Source organism: Cryptomeria japonica, chromosome 9 (assembly GCF_030272615.1).
Source record: "Cryptomeria japonica chromosome 9, Sugi_1.0, whole genome shotgun sequence".
Lineage (NCBI taxonomy): Eukaryota > Viridiplantae > Streptophyta > Pinopsida > Cupressales > Cupressaceae > Cryptomeria > Cryptomeria japonica.
The window spans coordinates 513,870,431-513,884,245 of NC_081413.1; the positions used below are offsets into that span (position 1 = coordinate 513,870,431).

Here is a 13,815-nt window from a genome sequence, read left to right on the forward strand (position 1 = left end):
TTCCTCAACTATGGCAATTGTATGTGGACATGTTTGGAAAATTAGATCTGAGGTAGATTTGATGTTTGAGTCATATGGTCTACATGACTATTCTCTTTGATCTCTCAATTTGTAGGTTACTAATATGATGTTGATTTTGCATGCTTCAGTGTATGCGATCTAAGAGTTGTGCAATGTTTTAGGCTATCTCTACTTACATGTTGAATAGATGACTCATTTGTGGATTATCTATATCCACGTGATTAGTTCATTGTTGATGCAAACTTTGTTAGTTGGCTTCGTCTATGGTCATTAGTCATTGGTATGTTTGCGTTGGGATGAGAAGATGTCCATGATGTTTATAGTACCTAGATAGTTGGTTGTGGGGCTTGTAGCATGATGGTTTTATCACAATGTCATGATAGTTTGGTTATATTTCATTGGCTACTCATTTTAGTGGGAGTTTTTGATAGTGATGAGTTAGTGGTGTAGGATTGATTCTTGATTGGTAGTTTGTTGGTGGTTGTATCTTCCTGGCTTGGAGATCTTGGTTTCACTTGATATTATTGACATTTTAGTTGACTGTGTAGATTTGGATGATCTTCATTTAGGAAATGGTTATCACGTTGTCATATGTGACTTGGTATCATGATTCAGTGGGATGAGTTGGAAATGGCATGGACTCACCATTTGATGGTGGATGATCTTCTTTAGTGTTGCAAACGTTTGGAGAAGCTCTTGAGCCCATTGATGTAGAAGGGTCTTTCACATTTGTGGGTTCATTGGTAGGAGATGGCTACCTTCATGTTGATTGGAGATGTTGAAATCTTGGAGCCATGGAGGACTCGTGGTGTCTTTGGTTGAGACATGGTTTATACTTTGCTTTGACATGTTATTCTTGTTTGATAGGATGATTACTATTATATCATGGTTTACCCTTGATTACCCATTTAGAGTTTTGGCATGATACAATTATTTGATATGTTCAAATAGAGCATATGATCTCTTGGGAGGAGATGGTTAGATCATGTTGTTATGTTTATGTTCCTAATTCCTAGGTTGGATATGTGACATTGATCTTCGTTAGTTCTCTTTGTATTGAGTACGTGATCATTTGCTTGATTACTTCATGATGGTGTTATGTTGTGTTTGGAGTTTGGCATGGATTGATTGGTTATAGGTGTTCATGTATACATAGAGAAATAGGTGAGGATTGAGTTCTCTTGTGATTAGAGACTCGTGTTGGGATGGTTGATGATTTCAGTAGACAAACCAAAGGGTTTTCACTTGCTATGGACTTAAGAGGAGATTGTTCTTAGACTAAGTCACGATGACTTGGATTTTTTGGAGGAGCATTCTCATTCCCCATTCTTGATCTACTTGGTGGTTTACTACTTGAGAGGTATTGACCATTGTTCCTTTTAAGTGCATTATATTTATGCTTTATATTTCATAGATGATATCTTGAGCTATAGATAGATGGTTAGTTCTAGAGGATTCAATTTGAGACATGTTTGGCATTGGTTATCTACTTATCCTTTTTTATACCATTGTGAGGATATTAGGAGATGTTTTAGTGGCCTTATTTCCTTCATTGAGAATGGATAATATGAGTTTGATATTCTTTGTTATTAGAGGCATACATCCATGTTGACATTACATGATACATATTTTTCTTTATCTAAGATATTGAACGGGTTTGGGTGTTGTTATGGCCTTTCATTTGGGGTGTTTTAGAGGAGATCATACTTGACACTGCATTGCTTCTTTGAGGTGTTGGTAGAAGGACAGGTTATGGTCTATAGGTTTTCTCTCTTCATTCTATGGTTTCTTTCATGAGATTCATGATTATGTGATTTGGGAGGATGGTGATATATTGTGAGAGAGTATGCAACTATTTGGGTTGCATTTGTGGATCATTGTGATTGTCCTTGGTATTTGTGTTTTGATTTACTTATCACATCTTGATATTAAGATTGATTGGTAGGTTTGATATGCCTTGAGCTTATTTTCAGATTTGGTATTACCCGTGCAATGGGGGTTCCTCAATATGTATGTTCTTCCTTAACAGGTTTGATACAGGGATCTTGATTGCAATTTATGGGTTGATATGATGTTGACTATACCTATGAGGTATGGATGGTTGAATAAATTGACATGTGTTGTGGAATTATTTTCTAATTATGTGGGTTTTCAATTTATGACAGTAGCTTGGTGCCTTTGTTATCACATTGGATTTGATGCTTGTGTTATTGGCTTTGTGCATCTTGACCTTCGCCTGTTCCTTTTCTTCCATAGACAGCATATTGGAGGATAAGAGGTGTTCTTGCTTTTATTGCAGGTATCTTGATGGAGCACAAGATCATGTTGGAGATTCATGTGGTTTTATGTATGACTATTATGAAGTATTTTATTGATTTACCCTTATGCAATGTATACAACAAGTGAGAGAATGTTGGGATAAGGTGTTGTACACATTGCATAATGTTTATAATGTTTATGACAATGTAAGAGGTAGGGTGGCTATAAAGTGACCTTTACATGCAAACACGTGTGAGCATGACGAGGGTAGAGACAACTGTCACATGATGACAACTTTATATGATGATTCAAGTAAATGGACTCAATGATTAGAATTAAGTGGACAAGGGTTAAGTGTGGAATAGAATTAAATATTAGGGAAAATAGTAATGACTTTTGGGGGATTTCGGGATAAGGTTAAACTTAATTAAATAAATTTAAATTTATTTAATTAAAGGTGAGGAATATAGGTAAAATTTGAACTTGATTAATTAAATGTAAATTTAAGTAATTAGGGGTGGTAAGTGGTATATCATAAATTGTTACTACTCACAATTTCATGTTGTGTTTAGCACTCATTTTGGTGTATGTGATTGATCATAATAAAATGTGCATGTCTTAATCTCTGATTAGCAAACTTGGTCACATCCTATAGCGCTTGTCCCTTTGAACTACCAAATAAGGTAGGACATTAGTGTTCAATGCTAGTGTCCTCCCAATTTGGCCCCAACTTTCAAAGTTTAAATGTCACCTTCAAACCCTTAATGGATATTACCTTGTTATCAACCTTTCTCGATCAGTTTTTGAGAAAATGTGTTAGTTTCATATAAAAGTAACTTTCTCATTTACAAATCCTAATAATATATCTCTCTCAAGCTCTAGAATTCAAGATTGATCAAGCTAAATAAGTGTAAGGCTATCATCGTGCATACAATAATCTACAATCAAGTATCATTTTTTTTTTAATCATTATTATCATGTTATACTAACCTCTTGTAGGACTTCATGAGAGGAAATCATCATCACCTTTCTTAGATTCATGCAAGGGCTTCTTGCCTTAGGTATTCATTGTCATTTATGTCATTTGTTTAGTAGCATCATCATCATTTATGTTGTGGAGGTTGATTGATCTTTGTTAAGTACAATAAGTTGGTGCAAAGAACTCAATGCACACACTTGATTGGACAACTAAATTCATATGGAGTAATCTATCATCCTAGAGAGGCTCATTTAATTATCAACTACGGACTTATCTTCTTGGATGATGTTGATGCTATAAATGCACTAGGGAAGCAATCTAGGTTGTTCTATTGATGTGTATAGCATATAAACTAAAAGTAGTGAACTAAACTAAAAACATAACATTGCTGAAAGTAAATCTAACTACACAACAATTGTTGCACGTTGACTAATTGACATAGCATTGGTTGTAGGCTAACTATTCTAAAACTACTTAAATTAACTATGTTGTAACACAAACTATTCTAAACAAATGATCATTAACACTTAAGCATCTTAAACAACAATCTAAGCTACAATAGAGTCTTAGCACCTCAAGTGCCCCTTGCTTGAGTGGCTATAATCCCAATTATTAAAATTCAATCTTTGATCTAAAAGCTTCATTTTCAAAATCATCTTCTCATTGCAAATCAACGAGATTACATGGATTGATATGAGACTTGTTGATTGAACATAAAACCTACTAACAAGACTCAATAACTAACGTTACTCTCCTTTTCTCAACTCAAACAAGATCTTAGATTTATACATGAGGCCCAAGAGTTGGATTAATTACCTACTTTAAATAAATTATAGCACATTTCAATTCTCCTATGACAAGAAGGAGATGACTTATTCTACCCATAACTAACAATAAAGACCAAATTAAAATGAGAGGAGAGTTTTAATCCTCCTCAAACTCTTACAACATTGATTTGGGCTAAAAATATGTAGAAACGTGAAATAATAATTTATAATCCATGATTTATTGTTTCCACAAGTTTCTCTATTGTTCTTTGACTTGAATTACTCACAATCCACAACATTAGCCAAAGATGGAAGATTCAAAAATGAACTCCAACACATTCCTTAATTGCTCCCTTCAATCTTGCCACTTTTGACTCGGTCAACTTTTAGTGAACACAACTCCTTTATTATTGCAACTATCTTCAACTAATTGTCGAGTCCATTGCTCCTCCTTTTCAACTTTGCAAATCATATTGAATTTCTTAATTTCATTAAGAAAAAAGGGAAATGTGCCTATTTTGTTGAAACTACTTTTTTGACTTTTTTTTGCACTTTCTGGCATCATCTATATTTGACAACTATCAGCATGTTTCTTCTTCTTTCTAGCTACATGAGCAACTCAAACCTCTCACAAACATGTTAATCCTTATAAAATACTTCACTTTTAATAATAACCATTAATCATAATATATATAATTTAAGCTTTGGGAATTCTCAGAGAATAGATGTATTAAGAGAAACGTCACATCATGGCTTTATAAAGATGAGGAGGAACAAACACCTTCATTGCCTATATATATGGTTATGCAAATGCTCAACACACTCACAAAGAAATGAATAGTCTTTGTATCACTTATTCATAAACTAGCATAGATAATCTACAACTAGCTCACAAACTACATTTTACTAATTGAGAGCAAGGTAATTGAAAACTTAAAGCAAATGAATTAAAACAAGAGATAGTATAAGAGAATTGAAACCTAAAGAAACTCTAATACCCTACAAAAGCCCCTTGTTGGGATACTCCAACAAGAGAATTGAAACCTAAAGAAACTCTAATACCCTAGAGAAGCCCTTTGTTGGGATACTCCAACAAAATGTGAGCATACAATCAATGCTTAAAAATGGTTACAAGATTGATTCACAACCCCTTCAACCTTCTAGAAGAGCTCCAACGAGAAGATAAACTCCCCTAGAATCAAACAAACTCTACCCTAAAGTTAAACATGAGACAAATAGGACAATCTCACTAAACAACTTCCAATAAAAAATTTAAAACTCTAGCATCCATATTAACATCATACATACAAATCTTCTTACCATCTAGAAGCGAAAATGACCATCTAAGAAGGAAAAAAAATTAGTAGTTAGCATGTCACTAAACACCATAGCTACATAACAAATTTGCCACAATTGTAACAAATCCTCATAATAATTGTCAACTTTTCCATGATTACATTTTGGCCAACCTTGCAAACCAACAACCTTGCCAAAACTCGCAAAATACTTTCTAGAAAACATTCCCACACAATAAGCATAGTGATGGCTCATTCAATATTGATGTCCTTTGAAAAAGCATGCCCACGAGCATAAAAACGTAAACTTTACAAATCAAACCCCCTACTACATATTTTCTCTTCGACCTATTTAGCATGCCAATGATAGAACCCAATGCAACCAAACATGTATGATAAAGGCCTCGAGGGCGAATTGCCTCAATGTGAGGGAAGATAATAGATAAGCTAAAACATTTATACTCTCTACTTTGGCTAATGCTATTCCATGATGATGCTTAAATTATAAACTTACACCCTATGTCACCCAAGGAAAGTTCTATTTGCAAACTTTAATGAAAAATTCAAAACAAGAAGTGTTGCAACAACACAATCTAATCTACTCTCTCAAATATTAGAGACAAAAAAAGTGCCCTATTTTGGACCTTAACCCTTTAAACTAGGTGGTAATTTGGTGTTAAATTTGATATGGCTTATTTTATTGAGCAACTATATCGATGCATCCATAATATTTGCAACCATAGTCCTACTTGAAGCTCTTTGTAATCTTTACGAAGAGAGTAGTCAATAACCACCTATTAAAGCACGAGATTTGTGACCAGGGTCCATGGTTTGCTACAAATGCCGAGGAGAAACCAATGGTGGAGAATGGCGCCACATGCTAGAAACTTGGCAATCACTCGAGACATGGCTTTAAATTCCTAGTTTTACTTTCAATCCTTGTTTTCTTGTAGATAAACGTTTGGCCATCGTAATTACTGTTCTAGTGTTTTCTTAGCATGGCAGACGATTGTGGTAAATTTTGCTCAATACCACAACTTTGGGTTCGGAAGTATGGATTTGAATCAACCAGTTCCATTCCAAGAGTACTTGGGTTTTGCTTTAGATATGTACTATTTATTGAAGGCCTAAAGACAGTTATTTTGTTTGTTGTGTTGACTGTAACTTTCTGTTTCAAAAATAATTTAACGTTCTTTTTTACCGTTCTAAATAAAAATCAGTCCTAAATGTTGACCCCTAACTAACCTATAAGAAATAGTTCCGCATGAAAAAATCTAATGGAACATTGAAATCAAAAGAGGAAAAATTTATGCACCATTCATTCCAAAAACTACGGCCCATGCCATTGCACGCGTGACATGTTTATTCGGTACGTTATCAATACCAAATTGAAGAAAATGCATCCACGTGAAAGGATATTCCTGATTTGATAAGGTAGAATGTCATTCTCTCCCTCAAGAATAAACAGCTTGCTATGTCAGTTCTTTGCCAAAGATTCTCCGTAGCTATTTCCTAGTACTTAATCCACTTCATCCTATTACATTTCAACGATATATTGTACACGCCAGCTAACTTGATTCCCAAAAATTTATTAACGATAATACTCATAATATTATAATCTACAATTAACTAGAATCCCAATCCATTAGGCACAAAGTTTTGCCGATGAAACGATCTACTAGAAAATTCTGGGTCCCTTAACAGTTACAAGTATTTTTGCATGGCAAGTTGCCTTAGTAATTCCTCACTAATACAGTGAAAAAACAGACAAATCCTTACAACATGATCTTCCTAATTCGTATGTCAAATTATTTGCCCTCAGAATTCTACAATTTTGTCCACTCAATTCAAAAGAGAATTTGAGAGACCTCCTGTTTGCCAAAGGTTCATGGCAAATTATAACTGAGCATCCTAATATGGTTTTGAACCCAGGGCATTGTCAGGCATAATAGGTTGGTTCACTTCGTTGTTAGTATAAAATGTTATATGCTGCCTGTGCACCCTTGCATATATCATCTTCTGTGTGGTTTGAGAGCTAATGTAGAACTTCAACAGCTTACAAGTATTTATGGGGATAAAAACACATCCAAGCATCAAAGGGCATTATTGTCAATTATTCCATCAAATGTCCTAAATCGACAAATTTCCAAAATGTTACTCTCTGAAACTAACTGGGATACGAATCAGAAGGTAAGGAAAGAGGAAAAATGTTTTTTAAGTGCCAGAAGAATCAAATGTAGCATATTGATAACCCCTTAACTCTAAAGCAAGCATTGACCAGTTAATCTTCCCTATCTATCATAACTTTTTTCGGACAATGCATCAGTCCTTGATAGGGCATGTTTATGATGTTTATTTGCAATGAATTGCAGTTCAAAATTATAAAAGGCAAGCAAAATGTGAATATGATAAATCATAGGAAAGTAGTGTACTGATATTTGATATATCAGTTGAAAAAAAATACAAGGGAAAATCCCATGAGATGCAAATGCAAAACCTCATATTAGCATTTTAGCTCAATACTTCTTGCCCACTAAAAGCCAAGGAGAACTTCAAGTTAGCGTACAATTCTTCTAGAGGCTTGTGAGTATTCACATTCGTGAGTGTCGGCATCATGGCAGGTGTCTACCTACAGTTCAGAGCAGTCTTGATGAACAAAAACCACATAAGCTGGGCCCAAAAGCAAAACTTGAGCAATTAATCTTCCCTACCTCAGATCCATCAATACTTTTTCAGACAATGCATCAATCCTTAAGAGATAAGTGTGTATAAGGACTATTTACAATGAATTGCAATTCAAAATTACACCAGGCAAGCAAAATATGAATGATAATCATAGGAAATGTAATGTACTGATATTTGAGATATCGATGGAACAGAAATACAAAATAAAGTCCCATAAGATGCGAATGCAAAACTAGCATTTTAGCTCAATAGCCCTAGCCCACTACAAGCCAAGAAGTACTTGAACTCAGCATACAATTCTCTAAAACCTCGTGAGTATTAATGTTTGTGAGTGTTGGCATCATGGCAGATGTCTGCCTGCAGTTCAGAGCAGTCCTGATGAACGAAAAACAACACAAACCGGACACAAAAGCAAATCTTATCTCAGACCCATTAATCTTCCCTACCTCAGATCTATCAATGCTTTTTTCAGACAATGCATCAATCCTTGAGAGAAGCATGTGTATGAGGGTTATTTGCAATGAGTTGCAGTTCAAAATTACACCAGGCAAGCAACACCTCTGATTAGCATTTTCTTCATTAATCCTTACCCGCTCCAAGTCATGAAGAACTTCAAGTCACTCCTTCTAGAGGCTCGTGCATATTGCTCCCATCATAGGTGTCTGCATTGCAAGTCAATCTTAACAGAAAAATACAGCAAACCACGCTAAAAGCAAAATCTGGGACGGGCAAAACCTGCATGGGTAACATTTATATGATAAGCCATTCAAACTAACCTGCCAAACTATATCTTATTTATCCATTGATTCTCTGCAACAACCTACACAATGTCATTTTGTCTTGACTCATCAAATTATTGCAGAAGCCTGAAAGCAGAAAATTCCTTTTATGTTTAAACATTCTTCAGTTCAAAATATTAACAGCTAAACATAAGCATAACATACCATTTAAAAAATATGACAAATTTGGCAAATGCCTCAGGAAAACACACCAATAAAAAATTTAAACTCCTCAGATTAGCATTTAGGCTCATTAATCTCTGCTCTCTACAAGCCAGGTGAAGTTCTACCTCAGTGCGCAATCCTTGTAGAAGCTCATGATCAATGCTATCATCACAGATGTTGCATTCAAGTCAGTCTTACCAGGCAGAATTACAGCAAACTAGGCTAAAAGCAAAACCTAAGACAAACCTGCATAAGTAACATTTAGCTAATAAGCGATTTGAACTAAACTGCCAAACTTTGTATCTTATTTATCCATTGATTCTCTACCATAAAAAACTCATAAATTCATAATGTCATTTTGCCTCAACCCATTAAATTATTGAAGAACACTGCAAGCATAACATTACTTTCTGTTCAAACATTATAAGTTAAAACTATTTACCGGCTAAACATATCCGTGACATACTATAAAAAAGACCACAAATTTGACAGCATAATCAGTGACAATACCCCAGGAAAACACTACTACAATAAAAATGGAAACTCCTCAGATTAGCATTTAGGCTCATTAATCTCTGCCCTCTACAAGCCAGGTAAAGTTTTACCTCAGTGCGCAATCCTTGTAGAAGCTCATGATTGATGCTATCATCATAGGACTTCTCGCAGTTTAAAGTTTAAACCACAATAGAAATAAAAGAAGGCATTCCCTGGCTCAAAAGATAACTTTAATAGAGAAAGAAACCAAATTTGTGACCATTCTAAATATATTATGAACCTAAACTGCAAAAATTATCTTCCCTACCACGACCAGGAAACGTTACTTTGCCTCAATGTAATAAATAAATACATAACCTAACTTGCGTTGAATCATTTTAAGCTCAAAATTTACCAACAAAATAAACATAACATGCAAGAAAGCTATTCGCACAAACTTTAATTGAATGGATGAGGCAAAAACTCTACTCCTGAAATGATAGAAAAACTTGAGACAGACAATAAACCTGAATGGTTACCATTTCAATGATGAACCATTCAAAACCAAGCAAACAGATTCTCTATCCTATTTAATATTTGTAAATAAATTCTCTTCTATCCTATTTAATATTTATCAATTAATTCTCTGCCACAATCCACTCATGGCAAGGTTGTTTTTGAAACTCTATTTCGTAATGAGTCTTGAAAGAGCATTACCAAGAATCTTAACTCGAGACATTATTGAGCATAGATGCATTATAAAACTACAGAAGTCATACACAAAGTTTTGGAGCACTACAATTGATCCATAATGGAAAGACTCCAAAAGCAGAAATGTGAACACCTTATACTAGCAATTTACCTCATTACCTGTTGCACACTACAGTTCAAGTAACATCGTAGTTCAGTTTGCAGTCTTTGAAGATGCTCCGTATTACTACTGAAACTGAAGCTGAAGCAGAGCACTTGCAGTGCAAGTTGGTTAGGTGCTACTTTATGTTACTGGTTCTGGTATGGATCCTAGTTCGGTTCAAGTTCATGGATCCAGCATGAATTTTTGGGGGGCTGGGTATATTTGCAGACTAAAAACAGGAATTAAGTTTAAAAAGTTTAAAATACCACATAGCATAGTATAATCAACAAAACCATCACAAACTCTAATGTCATTTTAAACATAAAATGATAGTATTACAAAATATTCATTGTTCAAACTTCAAATTCAATATTAAAATAATAATATCAAATTTAGCAATCAATTTTCAGTGTCAATGATTTTCTAAATCATCAACACCAGCATTATAATTGGCATTAGATGATGTAGGAACATTTAAAGAACCACAAGCAGTGTCATCGCCACTCATACTAATAATGTGCTTACTTTCAAACTCAGTTGTAACATGTTGAACAGTGGAAGCATCCAAGTCAGTTTGCTTTGGCTCCATGTCCCACAGCTTCATGGGGGTCTAGGGGCGTACCCCCAGGCAGGGTCAAGGGGCAGAAGCCCTAGCACGGTCCTGAAGCAGTGCCCCCAAGCCCAAATGAAGTCCTTCAAAACTACATAGACCTTCATGACACCATTTTCAAAACTTTTGAAACACGGCATCAAAGGTGGAAAAAAAAATTTAAAAAGAAAATAATTAAAAAACGCAAAAAAGTGGAAGGATTTGCCCTGAGTTTGCCTGGGCTCCCTTGGATCCTGCCCAGGTTTGTCCAAATCCTACCCGGATTCATCCCAGACAAACCCAACCTCACTTGTCCGCACCCTGTCCATACCCACAGGTGGATTGGACTAGATCACAAATCCAATTCGAACTGAACCTGGATCTGACCGATTTGCAGGTGGATCCAGTAACATAGATAATTTTCCTCCATGTTTGAGAGGGGCAACTCCCACATATGACTAGGGGTTTCAACTTTTTGTGTGGTTGTACCAAAAAGTGCAAAACAAACAGAACAAATAGAGGGAAGAGATGGGCAAAATTGCAAAGGTGGAAACCTTAAGTCAACTAAATATGCAAAGGAACACCTGAATAACTTTAAAAAAACAAAAATATTGTGCTATTTTGCCCTCCTCCATAATGGCAGTGGAAATGGATGTATGTTTGGCAAAGTTAAACAGCTAAAACTTCATAGAAACACAGTTTTCACAAGTTGAGTAACAACACACAGGTGGCATAAAGTTCACCCATTCAAACCCTAGCATCACAAAATAACTGAGAGAAAACATGGGATGTGCCTGAGAAAGATCTACAGGGTGTAATATCATTCAACAAACTCAACTTCAAATTTCAAAAGAAAGAAAGATTACCATATCTATTTAAGAGCATTATTGTATTCCATTCTGCTGAAATTACGTTCAATAACCCCAGGCAAGAAGATTACAAATACAGTCACATATTTTAAAAGGGAAAGAGTCAGCTGAAGTTTAATAGAAAATCGAAAATTCCAAATAGCTCCTAGAGAGAAAGCCTAACTTCTACATCTAACCCTACCATCTTCTAGGATAATTTCCCCATTTTCCATCAATAACAACCTTGATACAAATTACGAAATTTGCATGTCTTTGTTCTATACATAAAACATATTTTCATATGTTAATAACTAAATAAATCTCGTTATATGCAATGGTGAATGTAACTTTAAAATGGATCTTTTAATGAACTAAAAGTACGTAATAGGAATTTGCTCACATGTTATGATGATAAAATCAATAACAAAAAACTTATTATGTGCAAAGGTGAATGTTTATTAAACACGGATCGATTTGTTGACTTTAAGTATAAATAATTAAACTTGGCTAATATGTTATGATGATAAGACCATTACTGGTAACCAGCATCCATTAGTCACCTATGTTGATAAAGATTATGCAATATGTAGTATCACCACTGCAGGATTGAATGTATGAAACTTGAACTAAAACTGTTGTTGTCAACTTCCTTCTCATCAAACATGGTCTCATGAGGAACAACTTAAATCCATCTAGGAAGCTCTTACATGATGAAACCAGGTATCCAAGTTTCCTCACAGCCAAGTGTAACCAAGTGTTGACTATGTGGGGTAAAACTAATACATCTAGGAACAATGATTACTAATAGTAATATTGGAAATACTGAAGCAAAAGCAATTGACCGTCTGATTGAAGAATGTAGTGTTTCATGTACATATTCTCTTGTGCTGAAGAATTAATACCAGATAATTTATTTTTTTGTGCTTAAAAATAGATACCATATTCCCATTTGAAATGGTCTAAAAGTGGAGCAAAAACCCTATAACCTGACCCTAACTGCATCTATTTATTTTTAAATTTACATTCATATACGAGGAAACCCTAGCTTCTAGAAAGTTATACAATACCTTTACAATCTGGTTTCCATCCCTCGACGGGGCACCCACACCTGAACACCCTCTTCATTGAATCAGCAAATATATTTCCCTTACAAATAACTGTAAACAAACTCAATAACGCCTATATCCGGCTGCATATTTTACTTTTGTATACAGTTAAACTATCTGCTAAAGATGTCCATCTCGGGAAGGACTCGTCCTGCCATGCTAATAGAACAAGCCTTCTCGTTCAAGATTAAATTTCATGTATTCCATTATTTCAGACACCATTGAACGGCCATTTATAGCTAGGTTAAACTTAGAATTCATCTCCCCTCCTATCAGTACTTCAACTTTGGTCATTTAGGGTTTCCTCGTCCATCAATTTTCTGGAAGCCAAGGAAATAGTGAGATTTCTTAATCGCAATTTTTAACCAAGAGGAATTGAAGGAAAGAAATAAACTAGCACTTGCAGCCTTAGGAGGTGCAAGGGTTAGCCCATAGCTAAATACAGAAGACATTAATAAATTTTAACATTTAAAAATATAATTTATTTTGTAATATTTTAATTTTAGTATTATTGTATTGTAAAATATTACATAAGACATAAATATTGAAATTATTGAAAAGTATATTTAATTAATTTAAATATTATCAATCTATAATATAATGTGTTTTCTTGTAAAAAAACATAAGGCCAAGTGCAGGGTAAATTTGACTGGAAGAGATTCATCACATCTAAGTCGAACATTGACCCAGAAAGGAAGATTTTTCCCATTCAAAAATAAGAATGGGAAAATGAAATCCCCCAGAATATAAAAGGGAAAAATTTAACAAATCAAAGTAAAAATTAAAACATCAGGCCGCTCACTTAAAATGAAAATACATGTGTTGCTCAGATGGTCAGAAGAGAAAATTATGGTGAACATTTCCTTAGAATTGAAACCCTAAAAATGATTTGCATTGCAAATCAAAGGAAGTGTTTCATAGTGTAAAAAAATAAATTTAAAAATATACCTGCATTTCCAGGTGGCAAACTCTTTATTTAAAAAAACAAACACGTT

The 13,815-nt window shown here is 34.6% G+C and overlaps 1 long non-coding RNA gene across 5 annotated transcripts; it reads right to left on the reverse strand.

Annotated features, from left to right (window-relative positions):
* Window positions 1-8,151: 8,151 nt before the first annotated feature.
* Window positions 8,152-13,246, reverse strand: LOC131066939 (uncharacterized). Of its 5 annotated transcripts, none has more exons than XR_009358927.1 (3): window positions 12,782-13,246; window positions 9,076-9,196; window positions 8,152-8,741 (listed from the first exon to the last, which is right to left on the reverse strand). It is a non-coding gene; the product is annotated as an uncharacterized LOC131066939 (long non-coding RNA). The 5 variants fall into 5 exon arrangements; XR_009111753.2 differs by having other exon boundaries at window positions 8,998-9,196; XR_009111752.2 differs by having other exon boundaries at window positions 8,951-9,196.
* Window positions 13,247-13,815: the final 569 nt, after the last annotated feature.